Below are 24100 nucleotides of genomic sequence, written 5' to 3'. Positions count from 1 at the left end.
ACTTCTGAATAGACGATATGCGATGGAGTAGAGCTGGAATTTTTTGAGACAGTCTTCTTATGGCATCTGTTTGAGGCCAGTAATCATCTTAGTAAGGTATTTCTGAGGCCTTTCCAGTTGTTGTAGATGTCCTGCAAGGTATATTCCAAATGGAGCATTGTACTCTATAATGGGTTTGATGAGGGATGAGTAGAGAGGAACAATGACCTTTTTTTTCTGGAGGAGAACCCGTTTGTGATGAGGTGTGCCATGTAGAAGGATTTCCTGACTACTGTGGCAGTGTGATTATCAAAGGAGAGACTACTGTCCACCTGTGTCCCAAGGTCTCTTATCATACTTTTGGTGTTTAGTAGGCTACTGCTTATGTGGTAGTTCATGGGAAGTGTTTTTCCCCAAAGGGGATGACAATGCACTTCTTGGCATTGAGCTTGAGGCCATGACTTTGACACCAAGCATCAGTCTCTGTGAGGCCCCTTTGTAGAATGCCCACATCATTAGACAATTCTATTATGGCTCCTAGTTTGCAGTCATCTGTGAACTTCCTTAGCCAAAGACCTGCTGTATTAACCTGGACTTCTGAGAAGTAGATGCCAAACAGGAGAGGACCCAGGACTGAGCCCTGTGGTACTCCACTTGTCACTGGTCTGAAGTCGGATTTGTAGTCAGCTACTTTCACTTTGTGGGTTCTGTCAGTGTGCCAGTTGGCCACTCATTTTGTGACATAGGGATTTATGTCCAGTTTATTGAGTTTATCTATAATTCCTGTGTGGGGGATGGTGTTGAAAGCCTTGGCAAGGTCAAAGATAGGCTGTGTGCACCACCTTACCCTTGTCCATGGCTCTGGTGACTGCTTCAAAGAAGTCAATCAGGTTTAGGAGACATGAGCTACCTTTTACAAACCCAAACTGCGTGGGGTCCAGAGTTTGTAGGTTACCTATGTCTTTGTTTATAAGCTCCAAAATGATATGTTCCATGGCCTTGCAGACCAGGCTCATCAGGCTAATGGGGCAGTAGTTCCCGAACATGGTACTTAGGTTGGGTGTGAGTTCATTCTGTAGTTCATGCAGAATGCAGCCTGGGATGTTGTCTGGTCACATGGATGCTGTGTTCTTGGCTTTAGAGAGTGCGGTCTTTACTTGTGCTTCCATGATTACAGGGGATTTGCATTCTTCTGGCATAGAGAAGGGCCCTTTGGGGAGTGAGGAGGTGGTAAACTTTACACTGAACCTATCTGCCAGAATGTTGGCAATATCAGTTGGTTCTGTATATCTAGTGCCATTGTGCTGTAGCTCAGCACAGATCTGAGTCTTGGCATTGAGATTCTTGACATAGTTATAGAATGCTTTGTGGTTGTCTTTAGAATCAGTGATGATTTTATTTTCGTAACTAGCTTTGGAGGATTTTATGAGTGATCTCAGCTTCTTACTGAAGCTGACCAGGGAGTTCCTGCAATCAGGGGATTTTACTCTTTTTTGCAACAGCTTCTTCCTTCTGTTGTAAAGTTTATTTATTGCAGGGGACCACCAGATTGGCTTCCTTTTTTGGAGGATAGCATCTTGATTCTGTTGGGATGGCATGATCCATGCACTAGTGTATATGCTTATACAGTGCAGTTGTAAAGGATTAAGCAGTCGTACCTCTATTTTCCATCTGTATGGGTGTCATGAAGTTTGCCACTTCTGTCTTAAAAAACATGACGTTAGCTTTGGAGTAGTTTTTTATGGTGGTTTCCTTAATGGGGGGTGGGGGCGGGATATGGATGTCTAGGGTGATTAGCTTGTGGTCGGATCTGACCAGTGAGGAGTTGACCTCTGGCGTGGAACATCGGTTGCACATATTGGTTATGACCAGGTCCAGGATATTGCTGCACATGGTGGGGGTATGGACAAGCTGATCCAGGGCATTGGAATTTATGAATTCTAGAAAACGTTGAGCAAATGAGTTAGTACATGAGTAATTTTCCCAGTTGATGGTGGGATAGTTGAAAGTGTCCATTATTAGGGTATTGGCCTGCACCTTAATATTATCCAGTATATCAAGCAATGTGGATTGAGCATCCTGGGGCATGGTGACAGATCAGTAACAAGCTACAGCCTGAATTGCAGTCTTGCCCAGAGTTAGTTGCACTTGGATAATTTCAGATGCATTATATTGAGCAACTAGCCTGGAGGTGTGGATATCCTTAATGAATATGGATACACCTCGACCTTTAGCGTTTCAGTCCAGGTTAGGTGGCCGAAATGTGTGGTATGAATTATAGCCTGGCAATGCAGGGGTGCTCTCTGGGGGCTTGAACCAGGTCTCTGTCACTGCACAGATGTCAATGTTCTCCATTTTAAGGAGTGCCTCGAGTGAGTGCATTTTGAGGTTTAGACTTCTAACATTACCCTCAAATTTTGCTTCCTTGTACCTGTTATGGTGGTGAGTTTGTCATTTGAAGCTTGCCTAAAAAAGGCACTATAGGGGTGGCAAAAGCCTTAACCAGTATCTGGAATCCCAGGGGCAACAGGTGCAGGCCATCTCTGGCAAAGCATCGTGGTCTGTCGATCATGTCATCCCAGGCAGACAGATACTGGATCCCCTTAGAATGACACCAGAAGCTTAGTCAATTGTTGAAATCAATCATTTTGTCCTTGTACTGTAGTATCATTCTGGGCGATGGCTGGATGTTACTCAGGGCTAGGGTCATACCTGGCTGGGCTACATGATCCGAGAGCTCCTCCATGTCTCTTTTCATGTAGTCCAGCGAGGTACGTCTCAGGTCATTCAGACCAACATGGACAATGACAGAGTCATATTTGTACTTGTCATGGAGTGACATGAGAGTGTGTGTTATACATATATTTGTCACTTCCATTTAGGCAATCTGTTCCCATGATTATGAAAAATTTGCCTTGTGGATGCAACTATGACAACATCAGCCCTTCACATGATGCAGAAGGGAAAGGTAGCAAACAGATATATGGTTGTTCTGTGCCAAACCAATCCAACACCAGGCATGCAGCATGAAAAATGTACGTGCTGCCTCTGTTTTTTAACTACAGATTTAAAACTATTTTTCTCCACAAACTGACAAACCAAGCTGCAATATTAGCATGTTTTTACATTTTGCAGCATATAATTAACATCACAATAAACAGTGTATAATGACACTTTTCCTTGATAAGGCTTTCCTGTTTTGATCTTTTTGTGCCTTAATGTCACCAGTTGACTTTTAGTTTAATGATTCTTATCTTCTAATAATCTTGACAACCTCTAGTCACTGCAAGGTCTGTCCTCAGTGTCAAATTGCTAAAGACAACAAAAGACCAAGTATTTACTCCAATCGATGTTTGTTGCCATTAGCTGTCATCTTGTCCTTCTCATCATAATCCTGTCTGCTTTACCTAAACTCATAGATCTTATTATAGACTTGCTGTAAAAGTTTTTTTTTCTGAAAAACAATGTTGCGATGACTGTTATGACAAACCTTTCTAACATTGTTTTATTTTGCTACCTGTCATTCCCGTTGCCTTTTGCATGCATGACTTCAAAGTTTCCCTAACCTTATGATGCTGCTTGACCTACGTTTTACAGTTATAGCATGCTAACACAGTTCTATTATGCTTATATCTTCCTTACACCAAACGTTTACCTTTTAGGTTGGTGACATCACTACCCAAGATGGCCGTTGGGCATGAGGCAGCTCTGCAATACTAATGAAAACAAGTAGTTCCAGCCTTGGCCAGTAGTCCACAACAACCACCTATTTACTGCATTTATTTTAGGTCTTATGTAAATTTGCTAAATGTGAAATTCTGGCTGTGAGTGATCCATTCTCAGTAGTGATGCAGGGGGAAAATCATCCTTTTTCCTCCATTTCCCAAAGGACAAGGTGACTTAAAATCAGACCAAATATGCGTTTTAAACATGCCATTAATACCTGTAATCAAGTATTATACTGGACAGTTTCCCAATGGTCTGGAAAGCTGTACCATTATTTATTTGTAAAACATTCAAACTCTGGTTTGGAAATATGATGACAGAACTTGGAATGGAATTTGCTGAATAACACTAAACAACCTTAATGTGTATAATTTTTTGATTGCTAATTTCTGGCAGATACCGCTTCACTAAGCAACCTTTGACCTATCATATAGTACTACCCTCTAAAGGTCCAACATTCAAACCATCACACAATATCTAGTGTTTTGTAATATCCAGTTAGAACAAGGAATGAGAAATGTTTCCTTATTTTAATACAAATATTATGTTCCATTCTGTTAATGATGAAAAAAATGCCTTGACATAACGTGATTTGGAAATTCATATATCCATAGTTAAATATAGTTAACTTGCATCATTTATAATGACAATAAACTGGGGAAAGAAATAATAAAGTTAAAAATAGTCATTTTACAGGTAGCAAAGAAAGGAAATTAAAGCCAACCTACAAAGTTAGTCCAAACTAACATTTTATTTTTCCTCATAATCATGGACGTAGTGCAAGCATCTTCAATAAGTCGAGTAGGCCACTATGGACCACCTTAGTTTATAAACATGAATCTCAGTACACACAGCTGAGTGCAATACCCATTCAAGTTTTACAAATGATGCATGGCAACACCTAGTACAACAATGTGCGTAAGTCACTCCTGTGCTAAGGGTGGAAGGTAGCAGTGCATAACATGACAGCATTAAACACAGCAGCTATGTAAGGCAGCATGTTAAGGAACTTTATGCCTTACCAAGAACCAAGAAGCAACATGTGGTTGTAAATCTGCAGGTGGCTGATATCAAATTCCCCAGACATCAAGTGCCTCAGTCACAAGACTCTAGGGAATAGAATGCTGATGACTGTTTCTTGTAGGAATTCACTGCCAATGTGGTTTCAATGTGTGTACCAGCTGTGATTTCTTTGTTTCAGGAGATTTTTCCCTTCTCCATGTTTGTTAGCCTATAAAATTATATATATATATATATATATATATATATATATATATATATATATATATATATATATATATATATATCATAATCGTGAAATACTGAAATCTCGAATTTCAGTATTTCACGACTATAAAGTTGAAGCCTGCAAATAACGAACCTTCACAATCCCGAAACTACAAATCCCGAACACACAGCATACACCAAACCAAACATAAACCACCACACCCACACTACAAAACAAATAAACACACAAAAACAAAACACCACACATCCACATACCTACACTACACATAAGCAGGGGGGCCACCCCCATGTGGGTGCATGTACCCCCACCCCCCCTACTTATATATACTAACTCCGAGATCGCACAAACAGTAAAAGACAGCACACTCACACCCAGACATTCCACAGTCCCTCACACACACACACACACACACACACACACACACACACACACACACACACACACACACACACACACACACACACATCACACACAGACAAACACCAACACATCCAACAATTACACACTCGTACGTTCACCTTACTACCCTAACCCACACATACAACTTACAAACAATCTCAAATACACTAAAACTCCCACCCAAAACCCTTACGAAACACTCGCTTACCTTACATTCCACATAAATCCATACACTATGCCGAACAATATCCAAACAAACAGCGCATGCAACGTAACGTAAATTCATAACCGCAAATATGAAATATTCGAATTTGCAATTATGCACTTTTGACATTTTAAAAATTCGCCTTTATGGTCGTGAAATACTGATATATATATATATATATATATATATATATATATATATATATATATATATATATATATATATATATATATATATATATATATATATATATATATAGATAGATAGATATGTATATATATATATATATATATATATATATATATATATATATATATATATTTATATATTTATATATTGCTATCTCAAGAGGGGGTGCAGGGGGATTGACCTCTGCAAAAAATACATACTGTTTCAGTATATTGGATATTTCTGCAAAGAGTTATGTTCCCTCAGTATTCTATGACTTGGACTTTGCAGGAGAATCACACATAGTTATGTGTAGCTACTTGTTAAAGCATAGTATACTTTAATGTGCTGCCTTTCTCCTCTGCACTACAGTCCACTGTCCTGACTGACAGTAATTTATAAAGTATTCACAGTGATTAGACTTGAAGGCAGACTGGGTTCTTTACTGTATTATGATAATGATAAAATCTGGAGTTTCAGTTTTGTAGGACAGGACATGGTTATGTGCTGTAGCAGTTTATCTATATTGTGAAGGAATCTGCTGCCAGTAGGGATTTTCTTGATGTAAAGTGGAGGTGTTGAGGGGAATTCTTTTCTGCAGCAATGCCAGTATGTTGTACCATGCTCTTTGCTAAACAACATATGAGCAAGGCAGGTGATTCTTTGGCCCACAAAAGGCATGCAGTATGCAGTATGCAGACTGACTCTAATTGTCAAGTCTTTTGAGACCAGCATGTACAACACTAATACGGCGGTATAAGATTTACAAATTACATGCAGTTAAGAAGATTAATTAACATGGAAAACTACTTTTTTTTAGATACTGCCATTGTGCAGTGAAGCAGGACTCTGAAAACAGTCATGACCTCTGTGTAATGACTTTCATGAGTTTTAAGGGATATTTTGCTCAGTTTAATGGCATACAAGCTCTGCTCCATGATTCACAGAGCATATGAAAAGAGCTCAAAGACTATAAATTCTGCAACATTTCCATTGCTTCATATTGTATGAAGCTGGGATATTCAATATTTGGTTTGTGAGACTTTGATGCCTTGAAATGTTGATATATTATTGACTTTATCCTCAAACATGGTTAATGATTAACAATGTCATTATACCCTATTTATCATGGGCTAATTAACTCACCTCATGGTTTGTTCTGACTATACTTCAACTTCCCTATCATTTTAGGCCTTTCCTATATATCATGCTATACAACTTCTCCTGCCCAGCCACAATTTCCCAACAAATTGATTTTTGTATTATTACTTTCTTTCCTTGAGCAGTACTTGCCCCCTTGTTCCTTTCCACTGCAGTAGATGGACTGGTGAATCTAAACTGTAAGTGTGTGTGTGTGTGTGTGTGTGTGTGTGTGTGTGTGTGTATGTGTGCTTGTGTATGTGTATATGTGTGTGTGTATGTATGTAGCTGTGTGTGTGTTTGTGTGTACATGTATGAGTGCTTGTGTATGTGTATATGTGTGTGTATATGTAGCTGTGTGTGTGAGTGTGCGTGTACGTGTATGTGTGCTTGTGTAGTTGTATATATGTGTGTGTATGTAGCTGTGTGTGTGTGAGTGTGTGTGTTTACATATATGTGCGCTTGTGTATGTGTATATGTGTGTGTGTGTATGTAGCTGTGTGTGTGTGTGTGTGTGTGTGTGTGTGTGTGTGTGTGTGTGTGTGTGTGTGTGTGTGTGTGTGTGTGTATGTGTATATGTGTGTGTGCATGTAGCTGTGTGTGTGTGTGTGTGTGCGTGTGTATATATGTATGTGTGCTTGTGTATGTGTATATGTGTGTGTATGTAGCTGTGTGTGTGTGTGTGTGTATGTGTATGTGTGTGTGTGTGTGTGTGTGTGTGTGTGTGTGTGTGTGTGTGTGTGTGTGTGTGTGCGTGTGTGTACATGTAGTTGTGCTTGTGTATGTGTATATGTGTGTGTGTGTGTGTGTGTGTGTGTGTGTGTGTGTGTGTGTGTGTGTGTGTGTGTGTATGTGTTTGTGTGTGTGATATGGAAAAAAGGCACGTGAATCTACTTATGTTTTTTAAATGCATAGTAAACTCTTTCACTGGTGGCAGGTGCTTATGAGGTCACTACAGGATCTGAATGTAACTCAGTGGTTTTGAATGGAAGAATTATTAATTACCTGCATGACAAAAATAATATGCTGCAGTGAAATCAGCAATCTTTGCCAACTACCTATATTTAACAATTATATTGATTAAAGATTGTAAGCGATATAAAATGCCTATGGTGATTGAAGTATGCTGCAGACTGAGCAGCAATACATATGAATTTTCAACCACAAATAGGAATGTAAGAATTCTTATAGAAAAGAGAAATATTTTGCTTTTAGTGAGAAGAAAAAATAGTTTATCAATGCTGGGGAAGTACACTGATATCTATTTTGTTTAAGCAATTTAAATGTCTGATTTATTAATGCCAGAAAAGAAGAACACTGAACAACAATGACAAAAAAAGTAACTTTAAATTAATTTAAAACTGCAACTTCTTTTTTATAGTCATTTGATATCAGCATTAAGGAATTTCTTATTTAAGGTCTGCAGTAACAGCACTTGTTCATGGCAACTGTTTTAACACCAAAGAATTTCTTTCTTCTATTCGGGATTACATGAGGCTTTACCAGACAGTTCCTCAGTTTTAAATTACTTAAGGAACTCAGCTTGATTAACTACATAATGTTGCACCTGTCCATCAACAAGCATATGTGGTATGGGAAATGTTATGCCAGATATACCATATTCATATATAGCTATACTGTATTGGCTGATTCATAACAATAGAAGTCAAAGTGAGTACACCCCGTGTTCTTCCAACTGTACAAATGCATTTTGTCCACAGCAGAAAGAAGTGAGAAGGCTTCTTAGGAAAAAAATAAATATGCACATAATACTAATGCTGAGAGTTATAATTGTGATGAATCTAAAGCAATTCAGGGTTGTAATTATAATTTTTTATGCAATACAAGAATGTAAAACTCATACTTCAAACACCAGTGACAAAGATGTAAACAACGCAAAGGAAGTCACTGTGGCAAGAATGTAGAGCACCATCAGCTTTACAGAATGAATGAATAGATAGAGAGATGGACAGACAGACTGATAAAGACATCAATCTACCTTATTAGTTCAAACACAGACTGTGCAAGAGCCATTAACTTGCTGTTTAATGGTCAAGTCAAGGAATGCTCATAATCAACAGTGAATTAAAAAAAGGATGTGTGGCTCCTCTGAACCACCAACATGGGGGATCTGTCCCTTCACCCCCTGATTATAAATATTGTGCCTCAGAGGTCAGACAAACTTGAAGAAATTTAAGTTGCAGAGTCTGTACATTTGAGTTTCTTGTACTTGAATACACAGATGAACATTTAGCTTTGAGCCAATTAGTCACAATCAGCTGAATCTTGAGTAAATGAAGGAAAACATAAAGACACAATAAATATGCCAAATCCATTAAAAAGAACCAAGTAAAATGTAGAATGTGTACAGCAATAAGTTGCATGGACATTCTAGACTTCTGCTTTATCAGATTACATTTTATACAGCTCTATTCTAATTCTGAGGACTGTTCCAACACACTGTTTCCACAGTCAAATGCAGAGAGAATAAAAGAATCATACCAGAAATCTGAACATTGATAGATTCAGAATCTCTTTCAATAAATGGCATGGAAGAATAACACAGGCAATTGTTAGTAGCTTCTTGAGGACAATATACTACAGATTATGAGTTAAAACTGCCAAGTTTTAGGAAAGAGACCACTCAGTTTTAAACATTCTTATCTGTACTGTTCTTCTTCTTCTTCTTCTTCTTTCGGCTTTTCCCGGTTAGGGATCGCCACAGCGGATCTCCTGTCCGCTCATGATTGGCAGTGGAGTTTTACAGTGTCGAGTTGCCAGCCCGGCACCCATCCTTTTATCTGTACTGTTAAGAATGTGTAAATATTTATTTTTCTGTACATTAATCATATATCTATATTAACAGTATATTTTTGGACTACATTAATTTGTCATACGCCTGAATTTTCTAATTACTCCCGACTGCTTAATTATTTTGTAAAATTTCATAAACTACATCTCAGCAAATCAGTTGTAGGGAGGGATAGAGTGCGGTATCATCATCAGTAACATTTATTTACAAATGTCTGCAATTGGCATACAGATTATATATCCGCAAGGAAAACTGCAACTAACTTGTCTGTTTCCTTCTCTAACAAATGCATATGACATAACACCCTGCTCAAGCTTACAGTAGAAAATTCTGAATGTATCTGTTGAGCTGATATTAACTTAGTTTGCCAAAAATTCCAGAGTAAGAAAACAATGCACAATGTTTAGTTTTCTGGATGAACTGTGAAAGCTGTCCTTTTTTCATGATTAACATGTTGATAGCTAAGTAGAAAGTTGGCTGTTTTTGTGGGCTGTTGTAAGCTTAATCAATTACCCTGTCAGAGGAGAAAATCAAACCGTGCAGCTTGAGCTGGTAAGGTGAACACCTTACTCATTGTCCCAATCATCAAACACCAGTGTTGCAGTACTTTTTTTTGCACTGATGTCTTCAGAGATTCTAACCTGATTCTTTCAACAGGCGTCATGTGGAGACATTCCCTCCCAGGGAGTTCTCAGATTTAACATGAACATTTTGCTTTAACAAGAAAACATTTATTTAACTTTATTCTAAACTACACTTTCTCCTAAGTTTCTGCATGTAACACAAACGGCAAGTAATCCGCAAACATATCCTTTCTCTATATATATCTATATCTTTAGCTATATAAGTATTTATATCTACAGCTACGTCTACAGTATATCAATATCTATATGTAGATACAGAGTGCATACAGACAGACAGGTGTACACACACACACACACACACACACACACACACACACACACACACACACACACACACACCTTTTTTAAGCTATTTCTCAGAAACCATAATGCAATTGTTTTGTACTTTTACACCAGTGTACATCAAGTAATACAGTACTTAAACCATAGTGAGGGAAAGTCATAGACTGACTGGCATACATGGCATGAGCAAAAGCATAGACCATCAGCATTGTATGATGAGTCATTTTAAAACTCTTGCAATAGAATGAGTTTCAAATATATACAAAAATGCAACTGAACAGCTGAACTTTTTGAATGGAATGACTTAAAAATGCACACAGACATGCATCTAAATGGAGAAATTCTGCAAGCAAGAAAACACATTACCATTTCCAGCAGGCAAACACTTTATTATATGAACTGTCATTCACATATGACCGGTAGTATCTGCTTTACTTTAGCAGGACAAAAAACATAGATCTGTGTAGATAACATCTGTGATCCTTGGAATGTGTTACCAAAAAAATTTATACAACCTTAAAATGGGACAAAGACAATGAGGAATATTTCACCATGCCCACATTACAGCTGCCTTATCTTATACAGCACAGTAGGGAAAACTCACAAGTTGACATGCTGATGTCTTATTTCATCTGAAACTGTCAATTAGATGTGTAAAGTAGGACAAGAGATACAGTCAAATGTAGGATGTGTACATGACAAATACTTATGCAAATAATTCATAGGATCATAGGAGATTACTAGGCTATTGACCTGGTGGTCATTTCAAGCATTGCCGTTTCATCCCAATGCAATATTATACTCTAGTCAATAACCAGGACTGTATTTATTAATGACTGCCCATGTTCAGGGGGGTTGTTGGTGCTATCTCCAGTAAGAATTGATGGTGTCCCATGCACTCATGCAGGTTCCTTTTGAACATTGTAATAGAGGTGCTCTGCTTCACATGAATTGGTAGCCTATTCCAAAGATGCAGCAGTCACTGGAAGACAAATCTGTTCCTTCAGCACATCCTATTCAAGTCGCAAGCCATATTTAGGTCCCTGGAATGGGTAGCTCTAGTCCTGTCTGATTTACGGAAGTGCAGCAAATTCATTAAGTTTGGGTCATTGATTGCTCTGTGAGCCAGGCATAAGTCTCCCCCTAAGAAGTCTATATGATAATGAGTATAGTGACAGGGACTTTAGCTGGTCTGTGTAAGGCACCTGCTGGAGTCCCCTGATCTTCTTAGTTGGAAACCTCTGAGGTCTCTCTCAATTGCTGCAGGTCCTTTGTACTGTACATGCTAAAAGGGGCATTATATTCAATTATGGTCCTGGTTAGTGATGACTATAGATGGGTTATAACTGCCTTTCCTCTAGAGGTGATGCTTTTGCTAGCCCATCGTGCTACATAGAAAGCCTTCCTTACTACAGTAGACATATGGTGGTCAAAGTTAAGGTTGCAGTCTACTTGTGATCCCAGATCTCTTACCACTTAGTAGTTAAACATAGGGTATTGTTGTTAATTTGATAGTAAGGGGGCATTGTTTTTACCGAAGGGAATGATGATGCATTTCTTTGTATTCAGATTGAGACCTAACTAAGACACTGGTTCTTGGTCTGAGTAGACACTCCTGAAATTTACTGACATCATTTGGGGATTCAATAATTGCACCCAGTTTGCAGTCATCCACAAACTTCATCAGCCACAGTCCCCTAGTTTTGGTCTGAATTTCTGAAAAGTATATAACAAACAGTGTGGGGCACATCACTGATCCTTGTGGCACCTCGCTGCTGACAGGTCTGCTGGTTGATGTGGAGTCACCCACTTTGATAGTGTGTGACCGATTTGTGTGCTAGTTGGCAACCCATCTTACAACAAAAGGGTGTAGATTCAGTTTGCTAAGTGTATCAGTAATGCCTGAGTGTGGGATTGTGTCAAAGGCCTTTGCCAAGTTGAGGTATGCTGTGTGTACAGATCTGCCCTCATTAGTGGCCCTGGTCACATTTTCAAAGAAATCCTTCAGGTTTAACAGGCAGGATTTGCCCACGATGAAGCCAAATTGGTTTGGATCCAGGGTTTGGAGGTCACCTATGTCTTTATTTATGAGGTCCATGATGATACATTCCATGGCTTTACAGATGAGGCTGGTCAGACTTATGGGTCTATAATTCCCTAGGTCTGCTGCTAAACCACCTTTGTGGAAGGGAATAACTGTTGCTGTTCTCCATTCCACTGGAACAAAGCCAGTGGTTAGGCTGTGACTGAATAGGGTACGTAATGGAGATGCTAGCTCATGTTTTACTTTGCTTAGAAGACAGCCTGGGATGCTCTCTAGTTCAACAGAAGCTGTGTTTTTGCCTTAGGAAAGGCTTTAATAACCTGCTTTTCATATATGTAGGTGGGGGGGGGAGTTGGGGACACAGTTTGTGATAAGTTTGGAGAGGATATGGGAATTAAATTTTCACCAAATATGTCCGCTAGCAAGTTTGCTATCTCTGTGGTATCAGTGTGCGTGATACTGTTAGTCACTAGTTCAGCACATGCTAGGGCCCTGCCTTTTATGCTACATACATAGCTGTAAAAGACCTTATAGTTATCCTTAGCTATGTTTGCTAATTTCTTCCCAACGTTAACCTTAGAGGATTTGACATGTTGTCTTATTTACCTGTTGAGGCTGAGGAGGGTGTTTTCCCATTGTTGTGGCCTTGCCTTAGCTTTCTTAGACAGCAACTTGTTGCATTTGTTGTTAAATTTTTTGATGCTGGATGTCCACCAGGGTGGTATTTTTTTTTACTTAGACTCTGGCATTGGTTCTGTCTGGAACAGCTGAGTCTATGCATTTATACAAGGGATTGTACAGGGCTTTAGTGTTAGTTTTGGTATAGTTACCACTTCCAGCTGGGGATGGGGCTTCAAATGCATTTATACCTTCCTCTGGGACAGTATAGTTTGCTTTGGTCAAGTTGTTTTAGTCTGACTTCACCATTTGTAAGTTCTGGTGTTAGTGCCTGTTCGAAGGTGACTGATTTGTGGTCAGATTTAACTAATGAGGGTTCAACAGTTGCGGTGGTGCATGTGTTTGTCACGTTAGTGAGGCCCAGATCTAGTATATTTTTTCCTCTTGTTGTGGTTTGAACAATTTGCACCAGGACATTTGAATTGACAAAGCCAAGGAACTTTTTAGTGAGTTAGGGCTAGAGGAGGTTTCCCAGTTGATGGTAGGATAATTGAAATCCCCCATGACCAGAGTGTTTGACAATATTTGGATTGATTCCAACTTTGTCAAGTAGGCCTTGCATGCATCATGATCCATGGAATGGGATCTATAGCTAGCTATGATTGGAATGGGGGTTCTTACCCACAGTAATCTGAACACAGAGTAACTCCATGGAGCTACCCAGTCTTACTAGTTGGGAGAAGAATTTATCGATAATACAAATAGAAACACCACCCCCTTTGCTTCTCACATTTGTTTTGCAGTCTGAAGGTGTGGAAGGCATTGTAGCCTTGCAAGGCCAGGGTATTCTCTGAGGCCTTGAACCAGGTTTCTGTGACTGCACAGACATCTATATCCTCCAGTGATATAGGTGCTTCCAGGGTGTGCAGTTTTGGGTTTTAGCTCCCATTGCTAAGCAGAATATAACCCTTATTTTGTTATGGCTGGCAATTTTCACATCAGCAATTTTGTCTGAGGCATTGCCTAAAAAAGGCAGCACTATGTGGAAGGCAAGAGCCTTTGCCAGGAGCTAAAAGTTTAGTGGTGCCAGGTGAAAACTGTCTCTGGCACAGGAGCGAGGTTTGTCGATCATGTTATCCCAGGCTAACAGAAAATGGATCCCCTTTGAAGAACACCAAAAACTAAGCCAATTACTGAAATTGATCATTTTTTGTTTATACTGTGGCATCATTCTAGGTGAGGATAATATGCTGCTCAAGGCTAGGGACATACCTGCTTGAGATACATACTTAATCATGTCTTTCTTCATATAGCCCAGTGAGGTAAATCTCAAGTCATTCAGTCCAACATGAACTATGACAGAGTCATAATGGTACTTGTTGCCGAGAGATTCTGATGAACCCTGGCAACAGACAGGCAGCTGACCATGACTTTCTCTTTATGTAACCTGGTGAGTGGGACATCCGTGTGTCTCACTATAGGGTCTCCAGTGACAAGAAAATTTGGTTTATGATTGCTATGCCTTAAGGTTTGGTAGGTGAGACACTGGTGTTGTTATGTGTCTTGTGTGTTGTAGCAGTCTTGTGTTTTGGATGTCTCTGGTGTTTCAGTAAGTTTTTTGAGAGAACCTCCCCATATATTGATTTATATGTTGGATGCACACTATGTGTATAAGTAGTGGTATTATGTGCATGAGTAGTTGTGGGGGAGTTGACAACCTCTTCAGTCATACTGTTTTGAGTGTGAGAGAGCAGGGATTCAATTTTCTGTTTCCTCATTGTAGTGCAATTTCAAAGTAGGTATATACAATTAGCTTGCTAAGTGTGGTCAACAATCATCTTTCACAAGCTGTACTAGAGTGAATTATAGTAGAGGGTTGTCAGTGTACATGAGGCAGTTGATGCACTGTCTCAGGAGACCCAAGTCAAAAAAGCTGGCAGGAGAAACAAGGGTAGTCCAACTGTTCATAATTCTAGGTTTGAAGAACTGTTATCACAAAGAGGGTGCTGTGCTTTCAGGAATAATTCAGGAGGTGCACTTTTGATAGATATTTCTGATGTGGATTTGGCTGGTAGTTTAATAGGTTATATCTCACTAGAAATACTTCTTAGACCAGAGATGTACTAACAATGATGACTACACTAATGCATTGTTCCAGAAAAAGTAAGAGGGTAGGGGGGTGGTAAACATAGACAATGATGACAACAAGGCATGGACTAGACCACTTACTGCAGTACTGTGATGCATAAGATAAATAAGAATGGATAACAGGCACTTATTCTGTCAAATGTACAGCCTTTCTGAATGGTGTGATAGAATGACTTTGCATAATGTTTATCTGTGAGGTATTTCTCCTAACTTATTTTATATTTATTTTGAATTTGGTAACTAGGCTAGAGCACTGATCCCATCGAAACTATTTCAGTCTTTGCCCAGGGACCATGTTAATTAATAATAGCATGTCAGACACACTTGCATGTTTGTGTCCAGCTGCCCTCTGAAACTTCCAATGACATGACTCTACTGTGTTGATTTGTCAATGAAAATAAAAGTATACTGCTCCCTATACTCCTGAGTGTTGTGCAATATATGAGCTTTCTGCATACAGCTCCCTAAACTCCTGAGTGTTGTGCAATATATGAGCTTTCTGCATACAGCTCCCTATGCTCCTGAGTGTTGTGCAATATATGAGCTTTCTGCATACAGCTCCCTATACTCCTGAGTGTTGTGCAATATATGAGCTTTCTGCATACAGCTCCCTATACTCCTGAGTGTTGTGCAATATATGAGCTTTCTGCATACAGCTCCCTATACTCCTGAGTGTTGTGCAGTATATGAGCTTTCTGCATACAGCTCCCTATACTCCTGAGTGTTGTGCAATATATGAGCTTTCTGCATACAGCTCCCTAAACTCCTGAGTGTTGTGCAATATATGAGCTTTCTGCATACAACTCCCTATATTCCTGAGTGTTGTGCAATATATGAGCTTTCTGCATACAGCTCCCTATACTCCTGAGTGTTGTGCAGTATATGAGCTTTCTGCATGATGTGTTGAGGTAGAATTTCTTCCTTACCCCACTTGGCATGTGACATTCTTTAAACCAGCTGAACATGTCAGCACACTCAGCAGTGCATCACACCACTCACATGGAGGACTTTTCTGGTTAATTGCTGCAGCTGTGGAACGAACATGGCAACTAATATGTAAATAGCAGCAGAGCTTGCTATTTGCATGTGCCTCCAGATAACTGGACTTGACACTTGTACCACACATGCCTGATTATTTATTGCCTCAAAACCACACACCAAATTAGTGTGGAGGAAAGTTAAGTCATGGCTCATAGACAGTGCCAGGCAGGATATGTGGTAGCAATGATTAATTTTACATCAATATTTTGCCTAGCAAACAAGCAAACAAGTTACCTTATCATTACAACAAATGGTGTCTTGGGCACATATAGTGAACTTGCTTACAGTCACAAGTCACATAGTTGGCTAAGAGAATCATGACTTGCACCTCAGGTTCTACAAGAAGCAACCTTAACCACTTTGCCAATTGTCAGACCAATGGCAACTGATTTTAAAATAAAAGCATGCTTAAACATTGATGAATACATTAAAGAGCAAATTGTATACCATTTATATTGATTATTCAATAGGCGCACTGATTGGGATTTAGCTGTTAGTAATAAATGCAATAATATTGGTAATATAATTTTGAATTTGGTATAGTAAGCACTGAATCCAACCAAATGCACAGACAGATGCATTCCATTCTCCTATGTATGTGAGTGTGTGTGTGTGTGTGTGTGTGTGTCTGTGTGTGTGTGTGTGTGTGTGTGTGTGTGTGTGTGTGTGTGTGTGTGTGTGTGTGTGTATGTGTGTGTGTGTTTGTGTGCATTACATATAGGTGTATATATATATATATATATATATATATATATATATATATATATATATATATATATATATATATATATATATATATATATATATATATGTATATATATATATATATATATATATATATATATATTTATATATTATATATATAAAGAGACACTTTATAAGCACGAAATCCTGAAATATCAGATTTCAGAATCTCCAGGCCATAAAGTGCAAAAACTGGAACATCGCAACCCCAGAAGTGCAAAACACAAAATCTCGAATTTCGGAAATTTTGAATTAGCAGTTCTGGTGTTGCACTGTGTTCATGGATTCAGGAAAGTGTTAATGTTTAAGGGTGTTGGGTAGGGGCTTTAGTGTGTGTTAGTGTGTCTTGTTACTGTGATGTGTGTGCGCAAGGGGAATCTAGTTTGTGTGGTGGTGTTTTTTGTGTGTGTGTATGTAGTACGACCTTGGAGTTAGAATATTTAGGTAGGGGTCTTTCTCCCTGCATATAGTAAGGGTAGGTGTGTGTGTTTGTTTAGTTGTGTGCGTGTGTGCGGTGTTGATTTTTGACAGTGTTGGAAGGTATGTGTGTCTGAGTTTGTATGTGTTGTATAGTGTGTGCTGTTTTTGAGGTTTTGTGGTTTCGGGAGTTTGGATTTCACAGTTTTGTGGTTTCGCAGTTTTGTGGTTTCGGGTATTTGGATTTTCCGCTTTATAGGCTTGAGATTCTGAAATTCGAGATTTCAGGATTTTGAACATATAAAGTGAATATATATATATATATATATATATATATGTATGTATATATATATATATATATATATATATATATATATATATATATATATAAAATCTAATATATATATATATATATATATATATGAAATCCCACAATGCTGAAGACAAAATTGTTGAGACGAAAGCATTAAAACCTCACATCAGCGACTGACTGGATCATCAAGTCCATTCCCAGTGTAAGTAACCTGTTGGCCAACATGGTGGACTTTGCTGTTTTCCCAACTGTAGTGCAATCTTGTAATTGGCATATTTAGTTGGGGGTGGGGGGGGGTGTAGTTCTGGTATGAGTGGTTACTTACCCTGGGAATGGATTTGACGATCCGGTCATTGGCTGGAGTGAGGTTTTGATGCTTTTGTCTGCAATACTGTGGGCTTTCAATGTTTTGAGGTAGACCCGTACATATGTACATATATATATATATATATATATATATATATATATATATATATATATATATATATTTATGTGTGTGTATGGGTCTACCTGATAACACAGACACACCAAAACCCCGACAACAAAATAATCGACACGACAAAACCGAAATTTCAAAAACATGAAACTTCACATGCCCGACAAACCACAATCCCGGCAATCAACAAAACAAATAACTTTCCCAGAAACAAACACACAACAAAAGCACACCAAAAACCTTACAAACCTACACTAAACCTTACATACACAACTATATATGCACTAACCTTAACCCAAACCCTAACCCTAAGGTCTGTCACTATCGCACACTTACCTTACCCGCACCCTAACCCTAACTCACTTAATCCGCCCCTAACCCTTAAGTCGGTCACTATCGCACACTTACCTTACCAACACCCTAACCCTAACTCACTTAACCCGCCACTAAATCTAATGTCTGTCACTATTGCACACCTACCTCACCCGCACCCTACCCTTAGGTCCGTCACAATCAGACACTTACCTTACCCACACCCTGACCCTAACGTCTGTCCCTATCGCACACTTACTTTAACATGTCAGTGTTCTCAGCGTTGGGATTCTCAACTGTCGGTCTTCTCTGTTGTCGATCTTCCGGTGTTGGTTATCTCGCTGTCGGTCATTTGCAGTTTCGGTTAATTCAGGTAGACCCATGTGTATATATATATATATATATATATATATATATATATATATATATATATATATATATATATATATATATATATAAATGTTGCTATGTATGGTCAATAATCATCTGTTTGCATATGCTGCCTTTTTGTTGTTTGTTTGTTTTTCTGAGTGGGGAATCATGCAAGTTGCTGTTTCCTCATTGTAGAGTAATTTCAAAGTAGGTATATACTTAGGTTCTTACTTAGGTTCATACTAGGCTATCTGCCCTAGGGCATTTACAAGCCTAGCTAGAGTGCGTTTGGCTTTCGCCACCCCTTGGAATGAGTTTACTGTGCCCTTTTTAAGGTTAGTTTACTGTGCCTCTGTCTAGCAGTGACACAGAAGTGACCCCCGGGGTAAACCTACGATCTCCCATCCACTCATCAAGATTCCTCTTGAAGAGAGTCAGTGAGGGGCTCTCCCTAACATGGACTGGGATTCTATTCCAGAGTGAGGGGAGCCTCTCGGTTATGAATCTGTCCCTCCAGCATGTCCTATTTATTTCTGTGCTGAGGTTCAATTCTCTCGATTGTGTAGCTCTAAGGGATTTGGATTTTCTGAGATGGAGTATGTCCATTAATTCCGGGTTGGACATGGCTTTGTACATCAGGCATAGATCGCCTCTGAGTAGGCGGTATGCAACTGAGTAGAGCTGGAGTTTCTTTAGCCGAGCAGCATATGGCATCTGTTTGAGTCCCTTGATCCTCTTTGTGAGGTACTTTTGGGGTCTTTCTAGTTGCTGCAGGTGTCGGGTAAGGTACATCCCAAATGGGGCATTGTACTCAATTATGGGCCTAATGAGGGAAGAGTAAAGGGGCACAATGACCTCCCTTGATCTAGATGTGAATCCTTTCATGATAAGGTGGGCTATATAGAAGGTCTTTCTAACCACTTTGGCAATGTGATTGTCAAAGGAGAGGTTACTATCAACTTGGGTCCCTAGGTCCCTAATTACTTCTTGCGTATTTAATGGATTACCACCTATGTAGTAATTTGTGGGCACTTTGTTTTTCCCAAAGGGTATGACTATACACTTTTTGGCGTTTAGTTTAAGGCCATGGCTCTGGCACCAGTTATCCGTTTCTATGAGACCCTTTTGAAGGATGCTTGTGTCACCTGGAGAGTCAATTATGGCACCCAGTTTGCAGTCATCTGTGAGCTTGGTCAGCCACAGTCCTCCCGTGTTAGCCTGTACCTCAGAAAAATATATACCGAATAAGAGAGGTCCCAGGACTGAGCCCTGTGGGACACCACTTGTGTCTGGTTTAGAGTCTGACATGGCTCCAGCAATTCTGACCATGTGGGTTCTGTCCTTGAGCCAGTTTGTAACCCATCTTATGACATAGGGGTTTATATTTAAGCTGGAGAGTTTGTCTATGATGCCCAAGTGGGGTATTGTGTCAAAGGCTTTTGCGAGGTCCAGGTAGGCTGTGTGAACTACCTTACCCTCATCAATGGACTTGGTGACTGTTTCAAAGAAGTCGACCAGGTTCAAGAGGCAGGATCTGCCCTTAACAAAGCCAAATTGGGTAGGATCCAGTGTCTGTAGGTCCACTATGTCTTTGTTTATGAGTTCCATAATGATCCTCTCCATAGCTTTGCAGACCAGGCTAGTCAGGCTTATGGGATGGTAGTTTCCAGGGTCCGTAGAAGCACCTCCTTTGTGGAGTGGGACCAATGCTGCTGTACGCCATTCTTTGGGTACATATCCTGTAGTAAGGCTGAGATTGAACAGCAGCCTTATGTGTGGGTTCAGCTCTTCTTGGAGTTCATGTAGCACGCAGCCCGGAACACCGTCTGGTCCCACTGATGCTGTGTTTTTTGCTTTGGAGAGGGCGGCTCTCACCTGGGCATCTGAGATGTCAGGGAGGCAACACTCTGCTGGGATAGATATTTGTCCCTTTGGGAGGGGAGGGGGGGAGATGTTTGCACTGAACCTGTCTGCCAGGATATTGGCAATGTCTGTGGGTTCAGTGTATTTTTTATCATTATGGACTAACTCTGAGCATATCTGGGAGTTGCTACCCAGGTTTCTAACATAGCTAAAGAATGCCTTATGATTATCTTTAGTGTCTTGTGCAATTTTTCTCTCAAAGTTGGCCTTGGATGATTTTATGAGTGATTGTAGTTTTTTGCTAGTACTGATCAGAGATGCCTTCCCTTTTAGGGATTTTGCTCTATCATGTAGTAGCTTCCTCCTTCTGTTATATAGCTTACTTATGGCTGGGATCCAGCAGACAGGATGCCTGCCTTTGGGTGAATGGGTCTTGGTTTTATTTGGGATTGCAAGAGCCATGCATTCCTGAAGGTGTCCATAGAATGCGTTTATAAAGGATTCAGCAGATTGGGCTGTGGTTTCCACTGGCCCGGGGGCATTGAAGGATTCCACTTCGGTTTTAAGAAGTGTGAAGTTGTCTTTTGAGAAGTTCTTCACTGTGGTCTTCTGTGCTGGGGGTGGGGTGGGGGGGGGATTTCCAGTGAGATTAATTTATGGTCCGATCTTACCAATGAGGGGTATACTTCTGGTATGGAACATTGTGTCCCCATGTTTGTGATGATCAGGTCTAGTATGTTTTTCCCTCTTGTGGGAGTGGTGACTAGTTGTTCCATAGCATTTGAGTTTATGAATTCTAGGAACCTTTGGGCTAGGGTGTTGGGGCTTGAGTAATGCTCCCAGTCTATGTTTGGGTAGTTGAAGTCCCCCAATATAATGGTGTTTGGAGAGACCTTCATATTCTCCAATGTCTTCAGGAAGGCCGAGTGAGGTTCCTGTGTTTGGGAGGGTGGTCTGTAGCAGGCTACAAACTGGAAGGCAGTTTTGCCCACTGTTAGTTGCACATGGATGATCTCCAATGCTTCTTGCAATGCCACTAACCTGGAGATCTGAGTATCCTTGATGAAAATGGATACTCCCCCTCCTTTTGTGGTTCGGTCCAAGTTTTGGGGCCAAAAAGCATGATATGAGGTATAACTTGGTGGTGTTGGGGTGCTCTCAGGAGCCTTGAACCAGGTTTCTGTCACTGCACAGACATTAATGTTCTTCATACTGATGAGGGCTTCGAGAGCGTGCATCTTGAGGTTTAGACTTCTGGCATTGAGCAGCATTACCCTTAGTTTCTTTCTACTTGTGTTGTCTAAGGAGATGGGTTTGTCTTTTGAGCCTTGCCTAAAAAAGGCACTATGGGGGTGGCAAGAGCCTTTGCCAATATCCAAAAGCCCAGGGGTGACAGGTGCAAGCCGTCCCTTGCGAAGCAGCGTGGCTTGTCAAGCATGTCATTCCAGGCAGACAGATACTGGATCCCCTTTGAATGACACCAATACTTAAGCCAATTGTTGAAATTGATCATTTTGTCTTTATACTGTGGCATCATTCTTGGTGAGGGTAAGATGCTGCTCAAGATCAGTTTCGTACCAGCCTGGGCTACATAATCAGAGAACTCCTCTATTTCTCTTTTCATGTAGTCAAGGGAGGTACATCTCAAGTCATTCACACCAGCATGGACAATGACTGAGTCATATTTGTACCTGCTTTGGCGTGACCTATGTGCTTGTGTTATGTGGCGGATTCTAGCGCACGATAGGCAGCTCACTGTGACCCTCTCCTTGTTCAGCCTGGTGAGCGGGACGTCAGTGTGTCTGACTATAGAGTCACCTATTACAAGTTTATGAGGTATGTTGTTAAGCCTTAAGGGCTGTGACTGTTTGGCACACTTTCTTTGTGAACTATGTGTTGCATGCGTTTTGTTTTGAGGTAGTGGTTGCTTGGATGTCTGCTTTGGAGGTCTCTGCTGCTTTGGCAGATTTTTATTTAGAGCCTCCGAGTATGTTTTTGTGTGTTTATGTGTTTGGTTTGCAGTTGTGATAGGTCTATGTGAGACTGGATTTGTGGTGTGTGTGGTTACCTTCTCCTCCTGACTGGTTACGCCAGTACTGAGTTGAGAGAGTTTAGCCTCTAGGCTATATAGTTGCATCTCTCACATATATTTGTACTTGTTGGGAGGAGGAGAGGGTTGTCTGTGTACATGAGGCAGTTGTAACATTGCCTCAAGATTCCCAGATTCACCAGCTGGACTGGAGAGGAAGCCAGAAACTGACCTTTCGACATGCTAGAAGTCCTTTGTAACTGAATCAAAAAGGACCAATAGGGGATAAGGTACTCAAGGGGATTATATGAGGATGTAGTGCTTTTTTAGTTTATTAGTGCTTAACTTATAAAAAATGCTTATATGAGCAAGTGCAGGGTTTTAGATTGAGAATAGAGTGTTTAGATTGAGAGTTAGAGCAGTTCCAAGGGAAAATGTGGAGCCAGGAATAGTTTAAACCCGATTAAGCAGTGCTGCCCGATGCTGCGCTATGCGCAAATTCGCGCAAAAGCCCAGGGGGTTAGAAAGAGATAGGAAATGGCCCAAAATGGCCAATAAGCTACAAGTTACTGGACTGGAACCACTCCTCAAGGGACAGATAGGCTGCTGAGAGCTCCCCACTCTCACTGGTGAACAAAGAAGTTTCTCCTATCCAAATAAGGATATGGGCTACACAGGAACTATGACACAGCCCAGAGATCAGCAATACCTGAAGACTGGACTATTTTAGTTCAGTAAAGGCAGGAAACAAGGATTTTTTTTGTTTTTTTTTTCTTTAGCAGAAGGTGGAGGGTACAGGGAACTTGCCCCCCCCCCCCCACAAAACACTGTTTATGTAAGAGCTTTCTTTTTTTTTTATTTGTGTTGCTTTGAGCATCTGTGCATGATGAGCTACATTTCATTGTTTTTATTTTTCAAATAACTGACATACACCCATCAATAGATAGATAGATAGATACCTACACACACACACACACACACACACACACACACACACACACACACACACACACACACACACACACACACACACACACACACACTAACACACACATGCTCGCACACCCAAACTTAACCTCTAAAGTATACACTGGCATTTTTTTAAAGAACTGCAACTATATTATGGTAATCATTTCAGATGTCGGGACCCATTTGAGTG

The sequence above is a fragment of the Protopterus annectens genome, chromosome 5.part0, assembly GCF_019279795.1.
Source record: "Protopterus annectens isolate FY-2018-M chromosome 5.part0, PAN1.0, whole genome shotgun sequence".
Classification (NCBI taxonomy): domain Eukaryota; kingdom Metazoa; phylum Chordata; order Ceratodontiformes; family Protopteridae; genus Protopterus; species Protopterus annectens.
The sequence above is the reverse complement of the archived record's forward strand: the minus strand, read 5'-3'. Positions refer to the sequence as shown.